Source organism: Oncorhynchus clarkii, chromosome 24 (assembly GCF_045791955.1).
Source record: "Oncorhynchus clarkii lewisi isolate Uvic-CL-2024 chromosome 24, UVic_Ocla_1.0, whole genome shotgun sequence".
Classification (NCBI taxonomy): Eukaryota; Metazoa; Chordata; class Actinopteri; order Salmoniformes; family Salmonidae; genus Oncorhynchus; species Oncorhynchus clarkii.
Genome location: NC_092170.1, coordinates 7329755 through 7357543, shown reverse-complemented (window position 1 = coordinate 7357543; position 27789 = coordinate 7329755). Strand labels below are relative to the sequence as shown.

General features: G+C 41.2%; 1 protein-coding gene across 1 annotated transcript in view; it reads right to left on the bottom strand.

Annotated features, from left to right (window-relative positions):
• LOC139382423 (leucine-rich repeat and fibronectin type III domain-containing protein 1-like protein) overlaps nucleotides 1-27171 on the bottom strand; it is a 122256-nt gene extending 95085 nt beyond the window's left edge. The window contains exon 1 of the mRNA XM_071126466.1: nucleotides 27052-27171. The gene's annotated coding sequence lies outside the window, so the exon portion shown is untranslated. The remainder of the gene's footprint in view (nucleotides 1-27051) is intronic.
• Between the last annotated feature and the right edge of the window lie 618 nt (nucleotides 27172-27789).

Sequence of the window (27789 nt, the reverse complement as noted above, 5' to 3'; positions counted from 1 at the left end):
TCATGATTCGGACTCTTACCCCGCAGCCAACTGATGGGAAACGCTTCATTACAGAAATAGAGCGGTGCGAATGGAGCTACATGAGGCAAAGAGCTCATTTGCATTCGCTTTAGAATCTCTCCTCAGACCTGGTATCATCTGAAGCCAACACATTTCCCATGGGTGGCTCACTGGAAGCATGGAGAAGAGGGGTTGGCCATTGAGGTTTAAGTCCAACCTCTCCGGAGGGTTGATAACTCCTTAATCATCTATGGTAAACAACAGTACCAGTCAAAAGTTTGAACACACCTACTCATTCAAGCGTCTTTATTTTTACTATTTTGTACATTGTAGAATGATAGCGAAGACATCAAAACCATGAAATAACACGAAATAACACATAAGGAATCATGTAGAAAGCCAAAACAAATTTAAGAAATACAAATATCTTTAAGATTTTAGATTCTTCAAAGTAGCCACCCTTTGCATTGATGACAGCTTTGCACAGTCATTCTCTCAAACAGCTTCACCTGGAATGATTTTCCAACAATCTTGAAGGAGTTTATACAAATGCTGAGCACTTGTTGGGTGCTTTTCCTTCACTCCAATCCAACTGATCCCAAACCATCTGAATTGGGTTGAGGCAGGGTGATTGTGGATGCCAGGTCATCTGATGCAGCACTCCATCACTCTCCTTCTTGGTCAAATAGCCCTTACACAGCCTGGAGGTGTGTTTTGGGTCATTGTCCTGTTGAAAAACAAATGATAGTCCCACTAAGCACAAACCAGATGGGATGGCGTATCGCTGAAGAATGTTGTGGTAGCCATGCTGGATAAGTGTGCCTTGAATTCTAAGTAAATCACGGACAGTGTCACCAGCAAAGCACCCCCAAACCATCACACCTCCTCCTCCATGCTTCACGGTGGGAACCAGACATGCAGACATTGTCACGTTGGTCATATGAACCGGACCAAGGTGCAGTGTGGTAGGCGTACATTTTTTATTATATTAAGAATGAACACTGAACAAACTAACCAAAGTAACAAAACGACACGTGAAGCTATACAAAATGAGTGCTGACAGGCAACTACACATAGACAAGAACCCACGAACACAAAAGGGAAAATGGCTACCTAAATATGATCACCAATCAGAGACAATAATAAATATCTGTCTCTGATTAGGAACCATATCAGGCCAACATAGATATACAATTTACCTAGCCCTACAAAACCCCTAGACCTACAAAAACCCCAGACAATACAAAAACTAGCATACCCACCCTCGTCACACCCTGACCTAACCAAAAATTAAAGAGAACAGAGATATCTAAATTTAGAGCGTGGCAGACATCCAGACATCATCTGTTCAGCTACTCTGAGTCTCACAAAGACATGGCGGTTGGAACCAAAAATCCACTGGTCTAATGTCCATTGCTCATGTTCTTGGCCCAATCAAGTCTCTTCTTATTATTTGTGTCTTTAGTTGTGGTTCTTTGCAGCAATTCGACCATGAAAGCCTGAATCACGTAGTCTCCTCTGAACAGTTGATGCTGAGATGTGTCTGTTATTTGAACTCTGTGAAACATTTATTTGGGCTGAAATCTGAGGTGCAGTTAACTCTAATGAAATTATCCTGTGCAGCAGAGGAAACTCTGGTTCTTCCTTTCTTGTGGTGGTCCTCATGAGAGACAGTTTCATCATAGCGCTTGATGGTTGTTGCGACTGCACTTGAAGATTGACTGTCCATGTCAGGATCCGCACCTTTTTAAAATTTTCACTGAAAATGACATACCCAAATCTAACTGCCTGAAGCAAGGATATGCAAATGATTGGCATCGTTTGAACAGAAACACTTTGAAAGTTGTGGAAATGTGAAAGGAATGTAAGAGAATATAGCACAATGGATCTGGTATAAGATAATACAAAGAAAAAACCAACTGTTTTTTGTATTTTTTAACCATCATCTTTGAAAGTCAAGAGAAAGGCCATAATGTACTATTCCAGCCCAGGTGCAATTTAGATTTTGGCCACTAGATAGCAGCAGTGTATGTGCAAAGTTTTAGACTGATCCAATGAACCATTGCATTTATGTTCAAAATTTTGTATCAAGACTGCCTAATTTGTTTATTAATAACTTTTCATGATCAAAACTGTGCATTCTCCTCAAACAAAAACATGGTATTTTTCACTGTAATAGCTACTGTAAATGGGACAGTGCAGTTCGATTAATAAGCTTTCTGCCAATATTAGATACAGTGGGGAGAACAAGTATTTGATACACTGCTGATTTTGCAGGTTTTCCTACTTACAAAGCATGTAGAGGTCTTTCATTTTTTATCATAGGTACACTTCAACTGTGAGAGACTGAATCTAAAACAAAAATTCAGAAAATCACATTGTATGATTTGCATGACATAAGTATTTGATACATCAGAAAAGCAGAACTTAATATTTGGTACAGAAACCTTTGTTTGCAATTACAGAGATCATACGTTTCCTGTAGTTCTTGACCAGGTTTGCACACACTGCAGCAGAGATTTTGGCCCACTCCTCCATACAGACCTTCTCCAGATCCTTCAGGTTTCGGGGCTGTCGCTGGGCAATACGGCCTTTCAGCTCCCTCCAAATATGTTCTATTGGGTTCAGGTCTGGAGACTGGCTAGGCCACTCCAGGACCTTGAGATGATTCTTACGGAGCCACTCCTTATTTGCCCTGGCTGTGTGTTTCGGGTCGTTGTCATGCTGGAAGACCCAGCCACGACCAATCTTCAATGCTCTTACTGAGGGAAAGAGGTTGTTGGCCAAGATCTCGCGATACATGGCCCCATCCATCCTCCCCTCAATACGGTGCAGTCGTCCTGTCCCCTTTGCAGAAAAGCATCCCCAAAGAATGATGTTTCCACCTCCATGCTTCACGGTTGGGTTGGTGTTCTTGGGATTGTACTCATCCTTCTTCTTCCTCCAATCGTGGCGAGTGGAGTTTAGACCAAAAAGCTCTATTTTTGTCTCATCAGACCACATGACCTTCTCCCATTCCTCCTCTGGATCATCCAGATGGTCATTGGCAAACTTCAGACGGGCCTGGACATGCGCTGGCTTGAGCAGGGGGACCTTGCATGCGCTGCAGGATTTTAAACCATGACGGCGTAGTGTGTTACTAATGGTTTTCTTTGAGACTGTGGTCCCAGCTCTCTTCAGGTCATTGACCAGGTCCTGCCGTGTAGTTCTGGGCCGATCCCTCACCTTCCTCGTGATCATTGGTGCCCCACGAGGTGAGATCTTGCATAGAGCCCCAGACCGAGGGTGATTGACCGTCATCTTGAACTTCTTCCATTTTCTAATAATTGCTCCAACAGTTGTTGCCTTCTCACCAAGCTGCTTGCCTATTGTCCTGTAGCCCATCCCAGCCTTGTGCAGGTCTACAATTTAACCCTGATGTCCTCTCTGGTCTTGGCCATTGTGGAGAGGTTGGAGTCTGTTTGATTGAGTGTATGGACAGGTGTCTTTTATACAGGTAACGAGTTCAAACAGGTGCAGTTAATACAGGTAATGAGTGGAGAACAGGAGGGATTCTTAAAGAAAAACTAACAGGTCTGTGAGAGCTGGAATTCTTACAGGTTGGTAGGTGATCAAATACTTATGTATTTATGCAATAAAATGCAAATTAATTACTTAAAAATCATACAATGTGATTTTCTGGAATTTTGTTTTAGATTCCGTCTCTCACAGTTAAAAATTACAGACCTCTACATGCTTTGTAATTAGGGAAACCTGCAAAATCGGCAGTGTATCAAATACTTGTTCTCCCCACTGTATGTCTATGTCTTGGGAAATGTTCTTGTTACTTACAACCTCATGCTAATCGCATTAGCCTACGTTAGCTCAACCCTCCCGTGGTCAGGACACTAATCCCGAAGAAGTTAACAAGATTTTGAGCTTTCTGCCAATATCAAATATGTCAATGTCCTGGGAAATTGCCTTGTTACTTACAACCTCATGTGAATTGCATTAGCATACGTTAGCTCAACCGTCCCGCGGGGACCCACCGATCCTGTAATGTTAAAGTAATGATGGATTGTCATTTATCTTTGCTTATTTGAGCTGTTCTTGCCATAATATGGACTTGGTCTTTTACCAAACAGGGCTATCTTCTGTATACCACCTCTAACTTGTCACAATACAACTGACGTGCTCAAATGCATTAAGAAGAAAATCAATTCGACAAATTAACTTGATAATTAAAATGCATTCCAGGTGACTACGTCATGAAGCTGGTTGAGAGAATGCCAAGAGTGTTCAAAGCTGTCACACTTTTATGGCTACTACATGATTCCATATGTGTTATTTCATAGTTTTGATGTCTTCACTATTATTCTACAATGTTGAAAATAGTAAAAATAAAGAAAAACCCTTGAATGTGTAGGTGTGTCCAAACTTTTGACTGGTACTGTATATTTTTCCATGAGCTGCACTTGATACTGCTGGGACAGGCCTGTGGTGTTGTGCTGCCTGTCCAGAGTCGATTGATAAACCTTAATCTGTCCATAGCAGGGACTGGGTTCTCTGTGATACGCAACGTCTGTGGAGTAGGAGGTTGGGGGGTTGGGCTGAAAGTCGACAGCCTGTCAACTCAGAGATTCAGGGTCAGAATCATAGGTGAAGGCAGGCAAGTCTGGGCAGTTTGGGCCGGCTCTCTTTGGATCTCACCCCCTCTTGACTTCTCTGTACTTCTACTTTTATTTTCACTCAGTGTGTAGTTTCTCTGTTCTGTTCCTTTTTACCTTTATTTTTCCTGAGGGTCCCCTCCTGGGCAGTCAGGTACGGTATGAACGAGATTGCAATCATGTGTATCTCAGCTCAGTGATTTCTGGGTAAACTTAAACTGTCTGTCATAACAAACTGTCGCTATAATACACGCATGAGTAAGCATGAAAACTTGTCACTTCTACTAAAATCCAGGGAATGTGTTGTATATGGCCAGGGAATATACTACTTTAAGGAAATAGCTCACATACAGTGGCTTGCGAAGGTATTCACCCACGTTGGCATTTTTCCTATTTTGTTGCCTTACAACCTGGAATTAAAATAGATTTTTGAGGGGTTTGAATCCTTTGATTTACACAACATGCCTACCACTTTGAAGATGCAAAATATGTTTTATTGTGAAATAAACATAAATAAGACACAAAAAAGAAATCTTGAGCGTGCATAACTATTCACCCCCCCAAAGTCAATACTTTGTAGAGCCACCTTCTGCAGCAATTTCAGCTGCAAGTCTCTTGGGTTATGTCTCTATAAGCTTGGCACATCTAGTCACTGGGATTTATGCCCATTCTTCAAGGCAAAACTGCTCCAGCTCCTTCAAGTTGGATGGGTTCCGCTGGTGTACGGCAATCTTTAAGTCATACAACAGATTCTCAATTGGATTGAGGTCTGGGCTTTGACTAGGCAATTGTAAGACATTTAATGTTTCCCCTTAAACCACTCAAGGGTTGCTTTAGCAGTATGCTTAGGGTCATTGTCTTGCTGGAAGGTCAAGAATTTCCCTGTATTTAGCGTCATCCATCATTCCTTCAATTCTGACCAGTTTCCCAGTCCCTGCCGATGGAATAACATCCCCACAATATGATGCTGCCACCACCATGCTTCACTGTGGGGATGCTGTTCTCAGGGCGATGAGAGGTGTTGGGTTTGCTCCAGACATAGCGTTTTCCTTGATTGACAAAAAGCTAAATTTTGAGCAAAGTACCTTCTTCCATATGTTTGGGGAGTCTACCACATGCCTTTTGGCGAACACCAAAAGTGTTTGCTGATTTTTTTTCCTTCAAGCAATGGCTTTTTTTCTGGCCCCTCTTACATAAAACCCAGCTCTGTGGAGTGTATGGCTTAAAGTGGTCCTATGGACAGATACTCCAGTCTTCACTGTGGAGCTTTGCAGCTCCTTCAGGGTAATCTTTGGTCTCTTTGTTGCCTCTCTGATTAATGCCCTCCTTGCCTTGTCCATGAGTTTTGGTGGGCGGCCCTCTCATGTCAGGTTTGTTGTGGTGCCATATTCTTTCCATTTTTTAATAATGGATTTATTGGTGCTCCGTGGGATGTTCAAAGTTTAGAATATTTTTTTTATAACCCAACCCTGATCTGTACTTCTTCACAACTTTGTCCCTGACCTGTTTGGAGAGCCCCTTGGTCTTCATGGTGCTGATTGCCTGGTGGTGCCCCTTGCTTGTTGCAGACTCTGGGGCCTTTCAGAACAGGTGTATATATACTGAGATCATGTGACAGATCATGTGAAACTTAGATTGCACACAGGTGGACTTCATTTAACTAATTATGTGACTCATGAAGGTCATTGGTTGCACCAGATCTTATTTAGGGGTTTCATAGCAAAGTGGGTGAATACATATGCCCGCACCACTTTTCCGTTTTTTTATTTTAAAAAAAAGTTATTTTTTTCATTTCACTTCACCAATTTGGACTATTTTGTCCATTACATAAAATCCAAATAAAATTATATTTCAGTTACAGGTTCTTAAAGTTTGCTTTGTGTAGTGTTCTCCACTCAGAGTCCTCTATTAAATAAGACATGACGCCATGGTCTTAGTGACAACAGACCTCCTAGATAAGAGGAGGAGATTTCTTGGGGTGAAATAGTAGTGCAATTCGACATTTTCACAGTTGAAGCTACAGTACATTATGCTTAACAGTGTAAATATTATGGTACAGCTAAATGGATACTAAATCACCATGGTACATTTTGATGGTAAGTTCACAAACATTGGTTGTGTAATGTATAATTGAAACTTGGGTAACATTATGGTAAGTGGAGAAATAAATATAGCCAGTTACAATTAGCAGATCATAAAAAAAAATATACATTTTGACATAGCTCAAGAAATAATATATGTGTGAGGTTGGGTGAAAAAAGGACTGGGAGGGAGAAATATATTTTTGTCATGGGCAAAGAAACTCAAAAGGGGTGACTATATTAATTAACAACAGTATTAATCTGATTGTGTAAACTGTGCAAACAGATTCTCAAGGAAGATGGATCCTTTTAAATATGTTATTGGACAAAAGACAGATCCGGCTAATTAATCTATATGGGCCAAATAATGATGATCCACACTTCTTTGAAAATATATATAATAATCTATTAAACTGAAAAGTAACTAATTCATCTATTATTATGGTGGGAGAACATAATATGGTTTTAATTACCTCAATGTATCATATTTGAAATCACACTACAAACTATCACCCTCATGCACTTAAGGAGATCACGAACATCATGGATACATAAGAACTAGTGTATATATGGAGGCTAAAAAACCCTGAACAAGCGAGATGTACATGGAGGAGGCTTAGTCAAGATAGACGTCTTGACTACTTCCTGGTCTCATTCATGCTGTCATCAAAAGTTTTTAAATGATTAATTGGAGACAAAGTGCGATTGGACCATCGTCTAATTGGCCTCCACATGACGCAGAATTTCCAAGTGGACGGGGATGTTGGAAATTGAATCAAAGCCTACTGGATGACAATTTGTTCTCAACTAACGTAACATAATTCATAATTAACTTTTTTCTGCACAACATAGGTACAGAAAATCCCCTTATTGTATGGGGCACTTTTAAAGTACTTTTAGGGATTTCAATGACACCGGAGGGGATGGCTGCTGTTTTACGTGATCCTAACCAACTATTATGTTTGTTTTTTCACATTGTTTGTAACTTATTTTCCAAATGATTTTGTACATTGCTGCTACTGTCACTCAGCAATTACTCACTTCAAACTGGACGAAGAAGATTTTTACTTTAGCGAGTCCGACGCGAAGGATATACTACTTTCTCGGGAACGGCTCAAATCCCCGTCATTTGCTCGCCTAAGGTAGACTAAGGTAGAGTATTTCATGATAAGCTGTAGACCACACTATTTACCAAGAGAGTTGTTATCTATATTTCCCGATGCTGCCACTAAGACGGCACTCAACAAGCTGTATAGGGCCATAAGCAAACAAGAAAATGATCATCCAGAGGCGGCGCTTTTAATGGCCGCGGACTTAATGACGGGAAACTTAAATCCATTTTACCTCATTTACTACCAGCATGTTAAATGTGCAACCAAAGGGAAAAAAACAAGACCACCTTAACGCCACACACAGAGATGCATACAAAGCTCTCCCTCGCCCTACATTTGGCAAATCTGACCATAATTCTATCCTCCTGATTCCTGCTTACAAGCAAAAACTAAAGCAGGAAGTACCAGTGACAAGCTCAATAAGGAAGTGGTCAGAAGACGCAGATGCTATGCTACAGGACTGTTTTGTAACACAGACTGGAATATGTTCCGTGATTCTTCCGATGGCATTGAGGAGTACACCACATCAGTCACTGGCTTCATCAAGTGCATCGATGACGTCGTCTCCAAACTGACTGTACGTACATACCACAACCAGAAGCCATGGATTACAGGCAACATCCGCACTGAGCTAAAGGGTAGAGCTGACAATTTCTAGGAACGGGACTCTAACCCAGAAGATCATAAGAATATTTTTTTAATAATATGTTTATTATTTTACGATAAAAAATCTAATAAAAAAGACAGCAATACTAACAATGACATTCATTATACTGTTGAATGGGATGGCCAATTTAGAGGACAAAACAAAACTTAACTCACACATACACAAAATAAAACAAAATCCTATTAGGTGGTGCATGTATAAGAAGACAGCATATAGTCATTACAAGCAGTGTAGTTAAGCCAAAAATAAATATTGAGTGGAGTACAGCACAGAGTAGCAGCAGATCGTCAACCTAGTTATGAAGCGGGACTAGACCATTTATCCAGTATCGGCTGCCATATTTTGTAAAACATTGAACTTCTATTGGAGGTATTGTATTGAATCTTTTCCATATGTATTACATTCCCTAAATCCCGTAATCACATTTCAAAGGTAGGTACAGTCTCCAGTTTCCAAAATTGCAATATGAGCCTTTTGGCTAATAGAGTACAAAGAGAGACAGCTTTCCCTTCGTGGTTATTCCCATCAACTGTACCAAACAGAGCGGTCAATGGGTCTGGGGCTAGAACTCTATCAAAGGCTCTAGATAAGTAATCAAAAATGAGAGCCTAGTAAACATGTAACTTAGGACATGTCCAGAATAAGTGGGTCAACGTCCCCTCATCCTGCTTGCACCTCTCACACAGTGGTGAGGTGTCCGGGAATATTTTATGCAGTTTCACTTTTGAGTAATGTAACCTGTGTATCACCTTAAACTGTACAAGGTTGTGTCTGGCATTCACTGAACTGTGGTTTATATTCCTGAGAGCTTCTACCCAGTCCTCATCTGAGATTTCTGACCCAAGTTCTTGTTCCCAAGCCCTTTTAATGGTGTCTGTGGATACCTCTATGTGGGCCTGTAGCACATCATACAGTCTAGAGACCGACCCTTTTGAATGGGGTTTGACAAGGATCAAGCTATCTAATGTAGGACTATTTGGCTTCATGCCATACTGTGAATTCCTTACGAAATTCCTGATTTGGAGGTATCTGAAAAAATGTGTTGTTGGCATGTTGAACTTTCCCTGTAATTGTTGAAATGAAGCTAACTGACCATCTATGTATATATTACCAATTGTTGTGAGCCCCTTCTCCCTCCACTGTGAAAACACCACATCATCCAATGCGGGGTGGAAAGCATGATTCAGGCAAAACGGGCTGTCAATGTATACAGTGGGTATGTTAAGGAAATGCCTAATCTGTTTCCAGATCCTAAGCGTATGACAAATGACTGGGTTAGAGTCATAAGTGGATTTTTTCACATATGATGGGCTATTAACAAGTGCAGGGAGTGAGGAACGTTGACAGGAGGCCTGCTCAATCAAAAGCCATGAAGGCATATCCTTCTGTCATCGCAGGTAAACTTTCCCTCCAGAAAGACACACTGTTCAGATTAGCAGCCCTATAATACAGTTTAAAGTGAGGAAGGCCAAAGCCCCCCTCTATCTTGTACTTGCATAAATGCTTCTTTGAAATTCTGGCTGCCTTGTTATCCCACAAAAATGGAGTTACTATTGAATCCAGTTTCTTAAAATAGCTTTGTGGTATGAAATTGGTTAGACATTGGAAGAGGTAAAGAAACCTGGGTAGGACAACCATTTTAATAGCGTTTATACGACCAACCAAGGAGATAGGCAGAGTTTTCCAAAAATCTATATTTTGTTTAAGCTGATATATTTTCATGTCCCAATTCGCTTTCAATAGCTGATCAAGGTCTCTTGTCACTACAATGCCAAGGCTTGTGAACTTGTCCATCACTGTTCTAAATGGGGTAGATTGCATAAATTGCATATCCACAGGCCGTGATATTGGCATCAACTCACTTTTTTGCCAGTTTATCTTGTAGCCAGAGAAGGAGCCAAATGTGTTTATCAAGTTAAGTAAGGGTGGAATAGAAGTTTTAGGCTTGGAAAAAACAAAAGAACATTGTCTGCATATAGGGAAATTTTGTGCTGTGTGTCCTTTATTTTAACAAAAGCAATATCGGCACATGCCCGAATGCGAGTAGCAAGGGGTTCCATGGCTATAGCGAAGAGAGCAGGCGAAATAGGGCACCCCTGTCGGCACCCCTTGAACAAGCGGAATGACTGCGACATTTCTTGATTGGTTACCACGGACGCCATTGGGTGTGCATAAATAATTCTTATCCAATTAATACATTCCTTTCCGAACCCGAAGTGCTCCAGAACCGACATCATATACTTCCACTCAATCCGATCAAACGCCTTCTCTGCATCAAGAGCTATTACCACTGCCTCAACCTTTATGATCATGATGCATTACGTTGAAAATGCATCTCAAATTGTAGTATATATGTCGGCCCGGGATAAAACCTGTCTGGTCAGGGTGTATGATGTCGGAAATATATGTTTTCAATCGGTTTGCCAATATCTTTGTCAACACCTTGTTTTCTATGGGGAGTAACGACACGGGGCGATAAGACGTCATCTCCATGGAATCCCTATCTTTTTTCAAGATCAGTGCTGTTGTAGCCTCATACAGTGTTTGCGGGAGTTTGGCATTGTCTTTGGATTGTTTAAACATTCACAACATAAGTGGAGATAGACTGGCGCAGTACTTCTTATAGAATTCTATTACATATCCATCGGGCCCAGGGGCCTTGCTGTTTGGAAATTGTTCTAACGCTGTGTTAATTTCCTCTGAAGTTATCCCTGCATCGAGTGCAGCAGCTGCCTCCCTGTCTAGTTTAGGAAGTTCACATTCAGCGAGAAAGCGTTCCATAGTTTGTGGATCAGTAGCATCGCATTTTGATTGGTATAGCTCTGAGTAAAACTGTGCAAAGCATTTATTAATATCCTGCGGATCTGTTACTATTTTACCCTTCTTGTCTTTTATTTTGTGAATAGCTCTAGATGCCTGTACATGCCTTAGCTGTCTTGCTAATAATTTATGTGGTTTGTCACCCAGTTCAAAATAACTTTGTTGCGTTCAAGCGGGTAAAGAGCCCACCCGTTTCGAAAGGATGGTATTGTATTCATATTTTAACTTTGTGATCTTCTCAAGGACTGTTTACGAGGAATTCGTCCTAAAAACGTTCTCCTGTTCCTCTACCTCTCTTTGAATTTCTCTCAGCCTAATATTGGTGCGTTTCTTCCTCTCTGATGTATAATAAATAATGTAACCTCTAATCACAGCCTTTAGAGATTCCCAAAGCGTGGAGTCGTCAACATCCCCCGTGTCGTTAGTTCCGAGGAAAAGGGCAATCTGCTCCTTCAAATACTGACAAAAAGCCTAATCTTTCAGCAGGTATGCGTCTAAGCGCCACGGTCGCCGACCTGTCGACATATTGTCGCGTTTCAGCACCATGGACACAGGAGAGTGGTGATAGGTAACCGACTCAGCTGCTGAAATTAGTTTGGAGTCCAACAAAAAATTGTCAATTCTGGAATATGATTTATGAACTGATGAAAAGAAAGAATAATCCCTGTCTGTTGGTTTCGCCAGTCTCCAAATATCGACAATGTTAAGGTTTGTCATCAATGTATTTAGACAGACACAGCCATTTGATTGTTGAAGTGACCTTCATAACTGTTTATCTAAAAGAGGATCTAAAGTACAGTTAAAGTCCCCTCCAACAATAACACTTGTATCCGAGATATTTGGTATGTCCTTAAATACCCTTTGAAAAAATAAATAATAAATTGACTAAGGTTACTGGTTACTGGTTTCAAATTCAGTGTACCAGCCACAATAGTATACCGACCATTAGGATCTGAAATCGAGGATGAGTAAATAAAAGGAATGTTTTTCCTTATCAGGATTGCTACCCCTCTCGCTTTTGCATCAAAGTTAGACTGGTATATCTGACCGATCCAGCCGACTCGTAGCTTGGCCCGAGCGGAGCGTTTAATATGAGTTTCTTGAAGAAGCACTATGTCAGCACCAAGTGATTTAAGATGAGAAAAAACCTTAGCTTGTTTCACCACATGCCCTAAGGCATTACAGTTCCAGCTGACTATCTTTATTCCACCTGGTCTACTCTATGCTCTGTTACTATGTGGCATTTCTTATTTTAGAGCAAATTGTTGCAGTCATACAAAACTCAGAAGAAAAACATCCCGCCGTGCGGGAGCTTGTCATGCCCCCTGTACTAATAATAAACGTGAACATAAAACACAGACCCCATCCCCCCTCCCGTCCCTTTACTGAGGGTATGGATGCTCCGCATATACGCTAATATTAAATAACACTTAATTAACACTTAACTCTCACGTTAGGGGGTGAGTGGTGCTAAAACATGATGTGCTAAACAATGCTATATTAGCCACAACATCTCACCTATCATATAAGTCCCAATTTCTGATCTTCTAATCGAAAAGACATAGGCCGGAAATCCAAACACATTCCTGGCCTGTATTTGGTCATTTAGCCGACTGACACAGCCGTTCTGTATCCTCAGCCAGGGAGCTTGCTTGTCAAGAACAGTTCGGCCTCTTTTGGGTTGTCAAACGTACGTGTTGATCCTTCAACTGTCACCTTAAACCGGGCTGGGAAGAGGAATCCATATCGGATGTTGGCCGCCCTGCATTTGTTGCGTACCTCATCATACTCTTTCCGTTGGTTCCTCACCTCCAAGGTAAGATCTGGGTAGAAAGCCACCCTGGCTCCGTTGAAGTTAAGGGGGAACTTTTGACTAGCCAGCTTGAGGATGAGATCCCTGGTCTGGGTATAGTGCAGCCGTACAATGAATGGCCTTGGTGGCCCGCCCTTGGCCGGCTTCGTTGCCTGAGATCTGTGTGCACGGTCGATCAGGATGGCCATTTTGAAGTGTTCACTCCCCAGCAATGCCTGTATCAGCTCCGAGACAAATTCAGTGGGTTTCCCTTTCTCAGTGTCCTCCTGGATCCCACATATTCGAATGTTCTGGTGTCTTGAATGCGACTCGAGCATTTCCAGTCGGGCTTTCAGGGTTTTGTTGTCATTTTTGAACGTTGCGCACTGTTTCTCTATGTCCTGTAGCCTGGCCTCGTGATCGACTGTCGTCTGCTCAACCTCATGGACCCTTCTCTGAGTTGCCTTCACAGTTTCGGCCAAAGTCCCAATACTCTTTGAGATATCAGCCAGCCTTGTGTCCACCTTCTTGCTTAGCGAGTTTATGGCAGCCAGTATGTCACTTTGCGTAGGCTCTGTGGGGATCTCTTGGAAGCTAGCCTCTTCAGCTAACTCCTCGTGGGTTGGCGACGTTGAAATTGGTTCGTTGTCATTCTCATTCAAATTATCTTGTTTAGCGCTCCCTTTTTTTGGTGCCTTTTCCCTTTGTCATATTTGTTTGAAGTTATAGGTTGTGAGAGGTTAAGATAAATACTAATTTGTTTCAAAATGGAGCGGAGCTCTAGCAAAGCACGTCTACTCCATAGCACGCTCTCTAGCGCCCCCTTCACTGACATTTTCAACCTGTCCCTGGCCGAGTCTTTAGTGCTGTCATTAGGGCGGCAGGTAGCCTAGTGGTTAGAGCGTTGTGCCAGTAACCGAAAGGTTGCTGGATCACATCCAAGCTGACAACGTAAAAATCAAGGCAGAACAAGGCAGTTAACCCACTCTTCCCCGTAGACCATCATTGTAAACAAGAAATTGTTCTTAACTGACTTGCCTAATTAAATAAAGGTTTCATTTTTTTTATTGGTTTAGCTTAATACCAACATGTTTCAAGCAGACCACCATAGTCCCTGTGCCCACTAAAACCAATTTCACCTGTCTAAATGACTACTGACTACTCACGTCTGTAGCCTTGAAGTGCTTTGAAAGGATAGTCATGGCTCACATCAACACCATTATCCCAGAAATCCTAGACCCACTCCAATTTGCATATCGTCCCAACAGATCCACAGATGATGCAATCTCTATTGCACTCCACACTGCCCTTTTCCACCTGGAAATAAAGGAACACCTACGTGAGAATGCTATTAATTGACTACAGCTCAGCGTTCAACACCATAGTGCCCTCAAAGTTCATCACTTAGCTAAGGACCCAGGGACTAAACACCCACCTCTGCAACTGGATCCAGGAATTCCTGGCAGGCTGCCCCCAGGTGGTAAGGGTAGGTAACAACACGTATGCCACGCTGATCCTCATCACAGGGGCCCATCAGGGGTGCGTGCTCAGTCCCCTCCTGTACTCCCTGTTAACCCATGACTGCATGGCCAAGCACCACTCCAACACCATCAATTAATTTACCGACAACACAACAGTGGTAGGCATAATCACTGACAACAATAAGACAACCTATAGGGAAGTGTGGTGCCAGGGTACCAACATCTCCCTAATGTGATCAAGATAAAGGAGATGATTGTGGACTAAAGAAAAAGGAGAACCGAGCACACACCCATTCTCATCGATTTGGCTGTAGCGGAGCAGGTTGAGAGCTTCACGTTCTTTGGTGTCCACATCACCAACAAACTATCATGGTCCAAACACACCAAGACAGCCATGAAGAGGGCACGACAACGCATATTCCCCCTCAGGAGACTGAAAAGATTTGGCATTGGTCTTCAGATCCTCAAAAAGTTCTACAGCTGCCCCATCGAGAGTATCATGACTGGTTGCATAACTTTCTGGTATGGCCACGGCTCGGCTTCTGACCGCAAGGCACTACAGAGGGTAATGCGTACGGCCTAGTATATTTCTGGGGCTAAGCTTCCTGCCATCCAGGACCTCTATACCAGGCAGTGTCAGAGGAAGGCCCAAAAAATTACCAAGGACTCCAGTCACCCTAGTCGTAGACTGTTCTCTCTGCTATCGCATGGTAAGCAGTACCGGGGCGCCAAGTCTAGTTCCAAAAGGCTTCTTAACAGCTTCTACCCCCAAGCCATAAGACTATTGAACAGTTAATCAAATGGCTACCCGGACTATTTGCATTGTCCCCAGCCCACCCCTCCTTTTTACACTGCTGCTACTCTCTGTTTATTAACCATGCATAGTCACTTTACCTCTACCTACATGTACATATGACCTCAATTACCTGGACTAACCAGTGCCCCCGCACACTGACTCTGTACCGGAACCCCCTGTATATAGCCTCGCTACTGTTCATTTACTGTTGCTCCTTAATTATTTGTTGTATTTGCATTTGTATTTTTTTCTTAAAACTGCATTGTTGGTTAAGGACTTGTAAGTAAGCATTTCACTGTAAAGTTCAAACCTGTTGTATTCAGCGCATGTGACAAATAACATTTGATTGATTGATTGATTTTAGAGGCCATTCAATACAATGCTCATAATTTAAACAAAAGCAGTTTAGGTAAAAAGAGATTAGAGTAATAAAGGAAATAACAGGACAGGGTAGATGGTAATGGAAACTGTACCTTAGAGGCACAAAATAGATTACAGGAAGAAAAAAAATTGGAGGAACTTATTCAAGAACGAACAGGTACAAAATGATTACTAAAATAAAGCGAATTGGATGGACATTTTACATTTTTCTTGAATCTTCAACATAGAAATGCTACCAAAAATAATTAACAGAATTTACAGTCATCCATGATTCACCAAGTTATATTTTATTTTCAGTGTCCTCCCTCTCCACTGAATGATGATTTTAACTGTAAGGATTTTATTTACTAATAATAATAATGTAAAATTAAACAAATGTACATAAATACCTGTGTGAAGGCCAACTTACAGAGGAGGAACTTCTTGGGGAAATTAAATATTTTCAGTCCGGGAAAAACACCTGGTATACCAGTAGAGGTACTGTACTGTATATCAGACCTTTGATGTCCTAAAATATTAATTATTAGCATGTTTTAATTACTCCTATAAAAATAGTAGACTTTCAGGTACTCAACAAGAAGGTCTGAATTCATTACTACTGAAACAGGACCCAGGGGAAAAGTATAAAGATCAAGTCCATTTAAAAAACTGGAGGCCTCTTACACTTCAATGTTGTGATGTGAAAAATCCAGGTGAAATGCGCAGCACATAGAATAAACAAGGTTTCACCAGATATTGTTCGTCCTGATCAGACAGGTTTTTTACATGGACAATATATTGGAGACAATATACAACAATTACCTGAAACAATTGAAGATTATGAATCATCAAAGATACCAGGCTTGATCTTCATAGCAGATTTCGAAAAGGCATTTGATAAATAATGACTAGAATGTATATATAAATACCTGGACTACTTTAATTAGAGTGAAGTTCTTAAACAATAGGTTAAAGTTCTGTACAGCAACTCCAGGGGTAAAATAGTAAATAATGGTTACTTCTCAGAAAGTATTGAGGTTTTAAGAGGAGTAAAACAAGGCTGTCCGTTGTCTAGATATTAAATTAGATCCAACAACAACATCAAAGGGTTAGGAAAGTGTCAATTTGTGTCTCTAATTTGGATCCCTGTCTCATTGAAGATCTTGATCACTTTTCTAGCCTCTCTCGACTAAAACCTAATTATAAAAAGTGTACCATATTAGGTATTGGATCGTTAATAAGGACCTTTTTTCAATGTTTGCCTAAAATGACATACCCAAATCTAACTGCCTGTAGCTCAGGACCTGAAGCAAGGACATGCATAGTCTTGATACCATTTGAAAGGAAAAACTTTGAAGTTTGTGGAAATGTGAAATGAATGTAGGATAATATAACACATTAGATCTGGTAAAAGATAATACAAAGAAAAAAACATATTTTTATTTATTCTTTTTTTGTACTTTCATCTTTGAAATGCAAGAGAAGGGCCGTAATGTATTATTCCAGCACATCTGCAATTTAGATTTTGGCCACTAGATGGCAGCAGTGTATATGCAAAGTTTTAGACTGATTCAACGAACCATTGCATGTGTGCCTCATGTGCATATGTGCCTCATGTTCCTCATTGGTTTATTAATACATTTTCAAGTTCAGAATTGTGCACTCTCCTCAAACAATAGCATGGTATTCTTTCACTGCAATAGCTACAGTAAATTGGACAGTGCAGTTAAATTAACAAGAATTGAAGCTTTCTGCCCATATCAGATATGTACATTTTCTTGTTACTTATAAACTCATGCTAATCACATTAGCCTATGCTTGCTCAACCGTCTCACGGGGGTGGAGAGACAGAATCACAAGATAATTTATTCTGGTGTTGCCCCTATGTAGCTTGCTTCTAGTCACAGGCTCAGGAATGGTTGGTTAAAAAAATCACAACATTCACTTAAAATGAACCTTATAAATAGCAGTGTCGGGCGATTTGGAAAGCCATAGTAAATAAGTCAATCAATAAAAATAATACTCGTAGGACAGGTTTTCATCTTTATCTCATAGTCTGTGGATACTATGTGTATAGAAAGTTTCAAAATTCATATAAAACATCACAACACAATTGTAAAACATATCGCAGATGCGAACCAAACGAGGGTGATCTATGGTGATAGGTGGAATGGGCTAAGAGTGGCTGAGGGGATCTATGGTGATAGGTGGGATGGGCTGAGAGTGGCTGAGGGGTGGGATTGAGAGCTTATGTTCGGTAATGTAATATTGTTATGTGATTGCTGTATACAAAGTACCACATACGTAAAATGTATATGTCAAATGTACACTACCGTTCAAAAGTTTGGGTTCACTTAGAAATGTCCTTGTTTTTGAAAGAAAAGCAAATTTTTTTTGCCCATTAAAATAACACCAAATTGATCAGAAATACAGTATAGACGTTGTTAATGTTGTAAATGACTATTGTAGCTGGAAACGGCAGATTTTTTATGGAATATCTACTGGGCGTACAAAGGCCCATTATCAGCATCCATCACTCCTGTGTTCCAGTGGCACATTTTGTTAGCTAATCCAAGTTTATCATTTTAAAAGGCTAATTGATCATTAGCAATTATGTTAGCACAGCTGAAAACTGTTGATCTGATTAAATAAGCAATAAGACTGGCCTTCTTTAGACTAGTTGAGTATCTGGAGCATCAGCATTTGTGGGTTAGATTACAGGCTCAAAAGGGCCGGAAAGAACTTTCTTCTGAAACTCGTCAGTCTATTCTTGTTCTAAGAAAATAAGGCTTTTCCATGTGAGAAATTGCCAAGAAACTGAAGATCTTGTACAACGCTGTGTACTACTCCCTTCACAGAACAGCACAAACTGGCTCTAACCAGAATAGAAAGAGCAGTGGGAGGCCCAGGTGCACAACTGAGCAAGAGGACAAGTACATTAGAATGTCTAGTTTGAGAAATGCTGGCCTTCTAGGCAGACTTGCAAAGAAAAAGCCATATATCAGACTGGCTAATAAAAATAAAAGATTTAGATGGGCAAAATAACAGACTCTGGACAGAGGAACTCTGCCTTGAAGGCCAGAATCCCGGAGTCGCCTCTTCACTGTTGACATTGAGACTGGTGTTTTGTGGGTACTATTTAATGAAGCTGACAGCTGAGGACTTGTGAGGTGTCTGTTTCTCAAACTAGACACTCTAATGTACTTGTGCTTTTCTTTCAAAAACAAGAACATCTCTAAGTGAACTTAGAACTTTTGAACGGTAGTGTATGTCTATGTAGCGGAAAAGCTGTAAAAACAAAAAAAATATTTGTGTCCTCCGAAAAGGTCTGGTGGTGAATGGGTTAAAAAATGTTTTTGTAATAATAATTTTTAAATAGACGATGCCACCGGGCCTAGGGCCAACTCGTTCAAACAAAGCTCATAGGTAATTTTGCAAGCGAACAGCTGTGTCATTGATGTTAAGGTGCAGTAATGTGTGTATGTTTGTACCTTTGCACCCTCAGTGTGGTTGCAATACAACCTGTATTTAGAAACTGAGGTATACTCAATGACTTTATTGGCCATGTCTGATTATCTAGTGTGAGTATTAAAAAGGACTATGAGGCATTGAAGGTCACGGAAGCCAGAAACATGCAAAATAAATTTTAACATGTTGCATCACATCTTTCAACCATTCAAAATGGTTCTTTCTCTTTTCCCCCTCGCTGTCTCTCCCTTCAAAGTCCATTTAATCGCTTACGTGTGAAAGAAAATGTCCGCTCATCTTCTGAGATACAGAAAAAGTAGGCTATACTTCAAATTAAATGTATAATATCAGACTGTGTGATTTATTTATGTATAACTATTGCTCCCGAAAACATGTGCAACACAATTCATTTAGTTTGTGTCACAGAAAAGAGTTTGGTCTACTTATACAACACGTTTATTACAATAATGCCAGGTACTGGACAATAGTCTAATGCAAGCTGTAATCTACCACTTTATCCCACTTTCACATTGCTTCAGTCAATGCAAAAATAAAATTAACATGATTATAATATCACTGATAATTGGTTTTACATTTGAGATAAGGTAACAGGAAATGACATGTGAGATGTTAAAGTGACAATTCACAGTTTTAAAGGAAATCTGAGGGATTTAAACTCTGACAGTCTCTGACAGATATCTAAATTAATCTGAGGTATTACAAGTCATTCACATCCGCTTAAGCTATAGGACGAGTGGAAGCAATGTAATAAACAGACAGGGTTTCAAGGTGTGACAACTTTGTACAAAGTCACAATCCCAATTATAGAGGCTTCTGTCAAAAACAATACACCTACAACAAGGGTGTTAGACAATAATGGACTACCTACAGAACACACACGTAGGTACCTACGGATGCAGGAAAACACACACACACACACACAAAAACAAAGCATGTAATTGGAGGGTTTGGGGGAATTACAATGTCATAAAAGCAATGTTTTTTCTGCATAAAATAGCAATCATTCTGCATAATTTCACATGATGAGAATCTCCTCCCGAGGCAGTAAGTATCTTAGGATGCAAATGAGCTGATCCAACCACAAATAGTAGAATTCAGACGATATCAATTACTTCTTCAATGTTTGCTTTTTAAGGCTTTTCACTCGTTTGGCTTTTAAGTTACTTCACTGTGCACTCTATGGGGGTTGTCTAACTTATTTGATACTTTGGGGAGGGTAGTGTGTTTTTTCCTAGGTTTACATACACCCTTTTGGAGGAGGTTTTACTATATAATTTCTTCCTAGCCAAATGTCCTCTTCTGCTTGCATGTGCCTCCTCTAGATCAAGGTGTTTTGGTACCTCACTTGTGCACTACGCTTTTCCCCATGCCTTCTTTTATTATACACTGGGTGGTTTGAACCCTGAATGCTGATTGGCTGACAGCCGTGTTATATCAGACCATATACCACGGGTATAATATAAACATTTGTTTTTCCCTGCTCTAATTACGTTGGTAACCAGTTTATAATAGCAATGAGGCACGTTGTGGGTTTGTGGTATATGGCCAATATACCACGGCTAAGGGCTGTGTCCAGGCAGTCTGCTTTGCGTCGTGCATAAGAACAGCCCTTAGCCGTGGTATATTGGCCATATATGACACCCTCTCGGGCCTTATTGCTTAAATATCCCACGGGTGAGTTTAGTCTACCAGTCTAACTGTCTATCTTTCCCTCTATCCACCATTCATATTGACAATAGTGGTAGGTGGATCGTTTGTCCAGATCTGCAATAGGCTAACTAGCATCATACCACACATAAAATCATTAAAAGCTGCACCCATGTTCAATATAACCGGAGAGGCCACTTTTTGGGTCAGTTCAAAAAGCTCCCCTATTGATCTTGTTTAAGGACAATACAATTATCTAGACTAGCCTACAACAGCACAATGACATGAATAATTGCATTATTGTTTTCAAATGAGTACCAAATTCTACTCTAGGCAGTGAAAATGTAACTTGAAAAACGGCACAAAATGACTGAGCATGTCAGTCTGGCTGCATTTTAAGTTCTGATACTGAGATGAGCTGTCTGTTTCGGATATCATTCTCCTAAGTCACCCTATAATAATGTGGCCACATACAGTATGCTTCCAGCAGGTCCAGTTATTCAGGAAAGTTTAAAGGGAAAATCCACAAAAAAAATATCTTAAATACAGTGCCTTGCGAAAGTATTCGGCCCCTTGAACTTTGCGACCTTTTGCCACATTTCAGGCTTCAAACATAAAGATATAAAACTGTATTTTTTTGTGAAGAATCAACAACAAGTGGGACACAATCATGAAGTGGAACAACATTTATTGGATATTTCAAACTTGTTTAACAAATCAAAAACAGAAAAATTGGGCGTGCAAAATTATTCAGCCCCCTTAAGTTAATACTTTGTAGCGCCACCTTTTGCTGCGATTACAGCTGTAAGTCGCTTGGGGTATGTCTCTATCAGTTTTGCACATCGAGAGACTCAAATTTTTTCCCATTCCTCCTTGCAAAACAGCTCGAGCTCAGTGAGGTTGGATGGAGAGCATTTGTGAACAGCAGTTTTCAGTTCTTTCCACAGATTCTCGATTGGATTCAGGTCTGGACTTTGACTTGGCCATTCTAACACCTGGATATGTTTATTTTTGAACCATTACATTGTAGATTTTGCTTTATGTTTTGGATCATTGTCTTGTTGGAAGACAAATCTCCGTCCCAGTCTCAGGTCTTTTGCAGACTCCATCAGGTTTTCTTCCAGAATGGTCCTGTATTTGGCTCCATCCATCTTCCCATCAATTTTAACCATCTTCCCTGTCCCTGCTGAAGAAAAGCAGGCCCAAACCATGATGCTGCCACCACCATGTTTGACAGTGGGTATGGTGTGTTCAGGGTGATGAGCTGTGTTGCTTTTACGCCAAACATAACGTTTTGCATTGTTGCCAAAAAGTTCAATTTTGGTTTCATCGGACCAGAGCACCTTCTTCCACATGTTTGGTGTGTCTCCCAGGTGGCTTGTGGCAAACTTTAAACAACACTTTTTATGGATATCTTTAAGAAATGGCTTTCTTCTTGCCACTCTTCCATAAAGGCCAGATTTGTGCAATATACGACTGATTGTTGTCCTATGGACAGAGTCTCCCACCTCAGCTGTAGATCTCTGCAGTTCATCCAGAGTGATCATGGGCCTCTTGGCTGCATCTCTGATCAGTCTTCTCCTTGTATGAGCTGAAAGTTTAGAGGGACGGCCAGGTCTTGGTAGATTTGCAGTGGTCTGATACTCCTTCCATTTCAATATTATCGCTTGCACAGTGCTCCTTGGGATGTTTAAAGCTTGGGAAATCTTTTTGTATCCAAATCCGGCTTTAAACCTCTTCACAACAGTATCTCGGACCTGCCTGGTGTGTTCCTTGTTCTTCATGATGCTCTCTGCGCTTTTAACGGACCTCTGAGACTATCACAGTGCAGGTGCATTTATACGGAGACTTGATTACACACAGGTGGATTGTATTTATCATCATTAGTCATTTAGGTCAACATTGGATCATTCAGAGATCCTCACTGAACTTCTGGAGAGAGTTTGCTGCACTGAAAGTAAAGGGCTGAATAATTTTGCACGCCCAATTTTTCAGTTTTTGATTTGTTAAAAAAGTTTGAAATATCCAATAAATGTCGTTCCACTTCATGATCGTGTCCCACTTGTTGTTGATTCTTCACAAAAAAATACAGTTTTATATCTTTATGTTTGAAGCCTGAAATATGGCAAAAGGTCGCAAAGTTCAAGGGGGCCGAATACTTTCGCAAGGCACTTTAACTAATAAGATGCGTGATTCTGTGTTGATCATATAGGAGGCAATACAATTACAATTCATGACTGGTCAGGCCCCCAATATGTTAATTCAAGTAATTATCTCCCAGTGATAGGATATCAATTTCCCAAGCCATAGTTATCAATTACCATGTGATGCAGGGAACCAAAAACTTCCCTCCTTTCACCACATACTGTAGCACATGTCAAAAGCTTAACCTGAGTTTGTCACAACACTCTGCTGATGATGGGCTCCAGAGTGGCGCAGATGTATAAGGCACTGCATCTCAGTGCTAGGCATAACTACAGACCCTGGTTCGATCCTGGGCTGTATCACAACTGGCCGTGATCGGGAGTCCCATAGGGCAGTGCACAATTGTCCCACCGTTGTCGGTATTAGAGGCCTTAATTGCAAAATAAGAATTTGTTCTTAAATGACTTGCCTAGTTAAATAAAGATTTAAAAAATGTGTCATAGCAACAGTCTCCATTGCTCTATCCAGATCAGCCATAGATGACAGATAATCCCTGCCTTTCAAGCTGTCATTGGTTAAGCCTTGTTACCTGTCAGCCACTGCTGAAAAAGCGGTAGAGAGAGAATTGTTTTCACTAGGTAATGCCCCAGAAATGGAAGGGCATAACATTGTATTGCACTGCTGGAGCTAGGAACAAAAGCATTTTGCTGCACCTGCTTTAACATCTGCTAATCTTTGTACGCAAAAAAAATCTACTTTGATTGGAACATATCGTATTTTACTTGACTTTTGCCACAATGGCCGTCTGAGGCACATCTTTCACTGCCCCCTCTGGCCTGTCCATGGTCTATCCTCCTCGCTCTCCGCGACTAATCTAATGCTCACAAAGAATCCCAGCTAAAGTTCACACTGCAAATCCTCTTTCAATATGTGAATCTCTTTGATGTTATATGCAAAGAGCCCTGCTTTATCTGGCACATGCATGCTCCATCACAGCCAGGCTGAGCTCTTTCCTTTTAGTGATCATCCCTGACTCGCACATCCACACTGACAGCTCAGTATGGGCTCATGTATTACCCCAGGAACCACCCAGACACTGTCAAACTTGAACAAAAGCAAAGCCCACAAAAATGAGACATGCATGGCCTAATTAACATCTAACGCCTTCAGCTCATGTCCTTTCCTATAGTGAGCTTGTGGCAACATTGTAGTTCTGTGCCTTTAATCTCCATGTACATTTTATATGTGAAAGCTGCAGAGGACTTTCTACAGTAGCTAGGACACCACCTCTCTGTGGAACTTCTGGGCAGGATCATCCTGCTACGGAAGCTTCTCTTAGGGGCAATTCACATATACACACTGTAACAACATAGACTGAAGACATAGGGCCATTTAAAGGTACAGTAGTCATTATGACAGGTGAGAGAGGACGTTTGACTCCACAACAGATTGCCGGCCTATTCCTCAGTCAGCAAACATCCATAGAAGACATCAACCATTAACTGCTTTGTAACTGTGGGATCATGAGTCACTAGGTCTCCATTGTTCTGCTGCTCTGCTTCCATTGATCCATTTATCTTCTGAGGTAGAGATCTAGATTTAGCAGAAGAGAGATAGTGTCAGACTGGGGGCACTATCTATGTACACACCTCCATCTGTCTTTGTGCGAGATGGATGAAGTAAAAAAAGAAGCCAAGAGAGAGCGGTGAATATAAACTTGTGCTGAAGGGAGCGCGAAAAGTGAGAGAGAGACGCCCGGGACATGCAGGGGTGTGAATAATGAGGAGGATAGCAGCGCTAAGATCCCTCCAATCCCTCGGAAACACCGTTAACAACGTGTCGCTCTTCCCCATGGGATGTGTATGATACAAGTCCTCGCTATCTTAAGCCTCCCATGTGCAGGGATCCTGCAAAGCAATTTGGCTGGGGGTCATTAAGTCACACCAAACTGTCAGCGATTGTCCATCTATTTCCCCATGTACTCTCTGTAGAAAACTAGGAGCCTGGGTTGGCGTTTCTTTATCCTCTCTCGTTGCCAAGGCTTTATCATGCACGGAAAAACTGGCATATTAATTGAGCTATTACAGTGAGGTATTGCTTGCTTGTTAGGCAGAACAATAACCTGTAGGAGCGCTAGCCTTAAGAAGAATAAAAACGGTTTGCTCTTTTTGTGCTTATGGAGACAAATCCCAGTAGGGGTATGGGTGGGAGATATCCTACTTTAATGGAGCACACTGGGCTCCGATTAGGACTATTGATCCCCGCAACAACATGCTCTGCTGTTCAACTGTTCAGCATTGCAGAGCCAGAAAGAAAATGGCAACCCACTCTGACATCAATTCATGGTGCACTGAGAACAGCAAAAGCATAGGGGAAGGATATTATGGAGGAGATGGGCCTGAGATAACAGCTTTGTTTGGACTGAGATAACAGCCTGGTTGGATCTGAGACAGACAGCCTGGTTGGGCCTGAGATAACAGCCTTGGAGAGCGGGCAGGTGTATTTTTTATGTACTTTTTAAAATTTTTACTTGTGCAAAACCTCCCCTAACCCGGATGACGCTGGGCCAATTGTTCGCCGCCTCATGGGTCTCTCGGTCACGACGTTGGGCTTTTTCACAGGAACTGTCAAGTAACATGTCTAAATGGGAACCAAGCACAGGAGTTTGAACATGTCCACAGAAAAGACAAAACAAAACAGAGAAACAGTTTTCATTTATCCATTTTCACGTTGTGTCTTTGTACAGTAGCTTGTTGGGAAGGCACAGCACAGCCAAGACAGCATGACAGCAGTGTTCTGTCTCGGAGAAGATGGCCTTCCCACAGGGAGAATTGTTTTGTGTGCTTTCTCTCTCGCTCTCGCCTATTCACCCTTTAGCATGTCTTCTTATTGAAGGGCAACGCATACAGGGAAAAAACTAACCGAGCAAATTGTTAGGAGAGGTGTAGTTGTTAAATTGACCGCTCCTCCTCAAGAAACACAGATCGAACACACACAACCCTTACTGTCAAGCAGAAACCACCTGTTTTAGAAACAAAATTAGCAACAGATTCGTTGATGAATAGATGAGCATGCAAACCAGAATGGCGAGGAAATAAACGCATGATTCCAAAAGCAATGTCCTACTATGACCCAGGATATGCCCGAGTGACAGTGTATCATCGCACTCCCGAGAAGTCAGCGGTGTCTAACACTAATCTAGCACTTAAAACATCATTCATAATCAGAAGTTAGCTATACACTTTTGCATTTAAACAGTTTGGCTGAAGGCAAACGCCTCTGTTGCCTTTGCCGATCAAGGCATACGACATCCCAAGGTACTGTAATGCCCCATTCTCTGAGCTATTCGTGTACTTTTCAAGCATTTAGAGATGCATGTGATTCCAGCGAAGTAACACAGAGGAGTGTACAACATGGAATTATTACAGCATCACATACAAATAGTAAAAACAAAGCCCTTGTGACCACGTCATTCGTTTCAAATGTCTTGAGGTTTGGATAACTATTCATGGATCACATGTTTCTCGTCCCTCTGGTTAGATGTATAAATGGCACGAATGTGCATAACACTGCACCTCTAGCAAGAAATGTCCATATCGAAAACCACAGCAACACACAAATAAATATCCAGTAGTGGTGAAATAAATTGCAAGCAGTGTCCATTGAGCAAATTCTATTGTGTATGTTACAATGCAATACCCCTAATCTCCATAGTAACCAACAGAGCACACAACTCAAGGGCTTCTTGTCCTTGAAAGCACTAACTATTTTCCATTTAGTACCTTGCCAGTGTGAATATCACATTTGAGAAATGACAGGCACACTCACAATGTCCCTGTGTGTTTTAGCCCGTACTAATGCAAGTCAACTTCTCTTCCATAATTGCAGGCTAAAATCAACCGCATGTTTCAAACCCATAAGTCATGAGGTCTTGCGCATTTATGGCACACCAGGACTCGCATATGCTGATTTGTTCATGATGTGCACTGCGGCGTAAAAGGCTTCATTCACTCACCTCGCTCGAATTGTCCATTTCACCATAATGACATTGACAAACAAAACAACAGTGGAATAAAATGGAATTGCAGCTGGGGGCTTAGATCTTCTCTTTGCTTCTCTCAACTTTCCATCACCCCACCTCTCTCCCCCTGGTGTCTACTATCCTGCAATATTTAAGGTGGACAATTTCAGGAGGTTATGCAAACGAAGAGCTGGGGTTGAATGCAAGTCAATCTTGATAGTAAGGTCATTCATCACACTATTGATCTTCAGCGCTTGCGAATTTGGCACGGAGTGGGTGTGGTGTGTGCCTGCGTTTGTGTTGCTCTGGTTATTTTCATAGAACGCAGCTTTTCATCCAAGGATACACTATGCATCAGCTTTATCCGGCAGTCTCATTTTAGCCTCCATAATACCGGCAAAACCACCGTTGGCAAATGTCTATGTACCAATCAATACAATGCAGAATGCATTCAAAATCAACTCAGCACAGCTGTAAGCGTGGCGACATCGATACATTTTCATGCACGGACAATAAGAATGCTAAAGACTGATTGAGATTGGCTTTGCCAGACGAAGCGCACTGTATCCATTTTGTGAACAATGTGTTTTTGTTGCCCATGTCAGAAGCAAACCACAGTACAGTGGGTATTACAGTTTGATGGTACTTTGATCATCACCGTCCTTTACTTTTCAGACTTTTCCTCTTCCCGGAGACAAAGGATGTATTTTTAGATGGAGGGATCGAATGGAG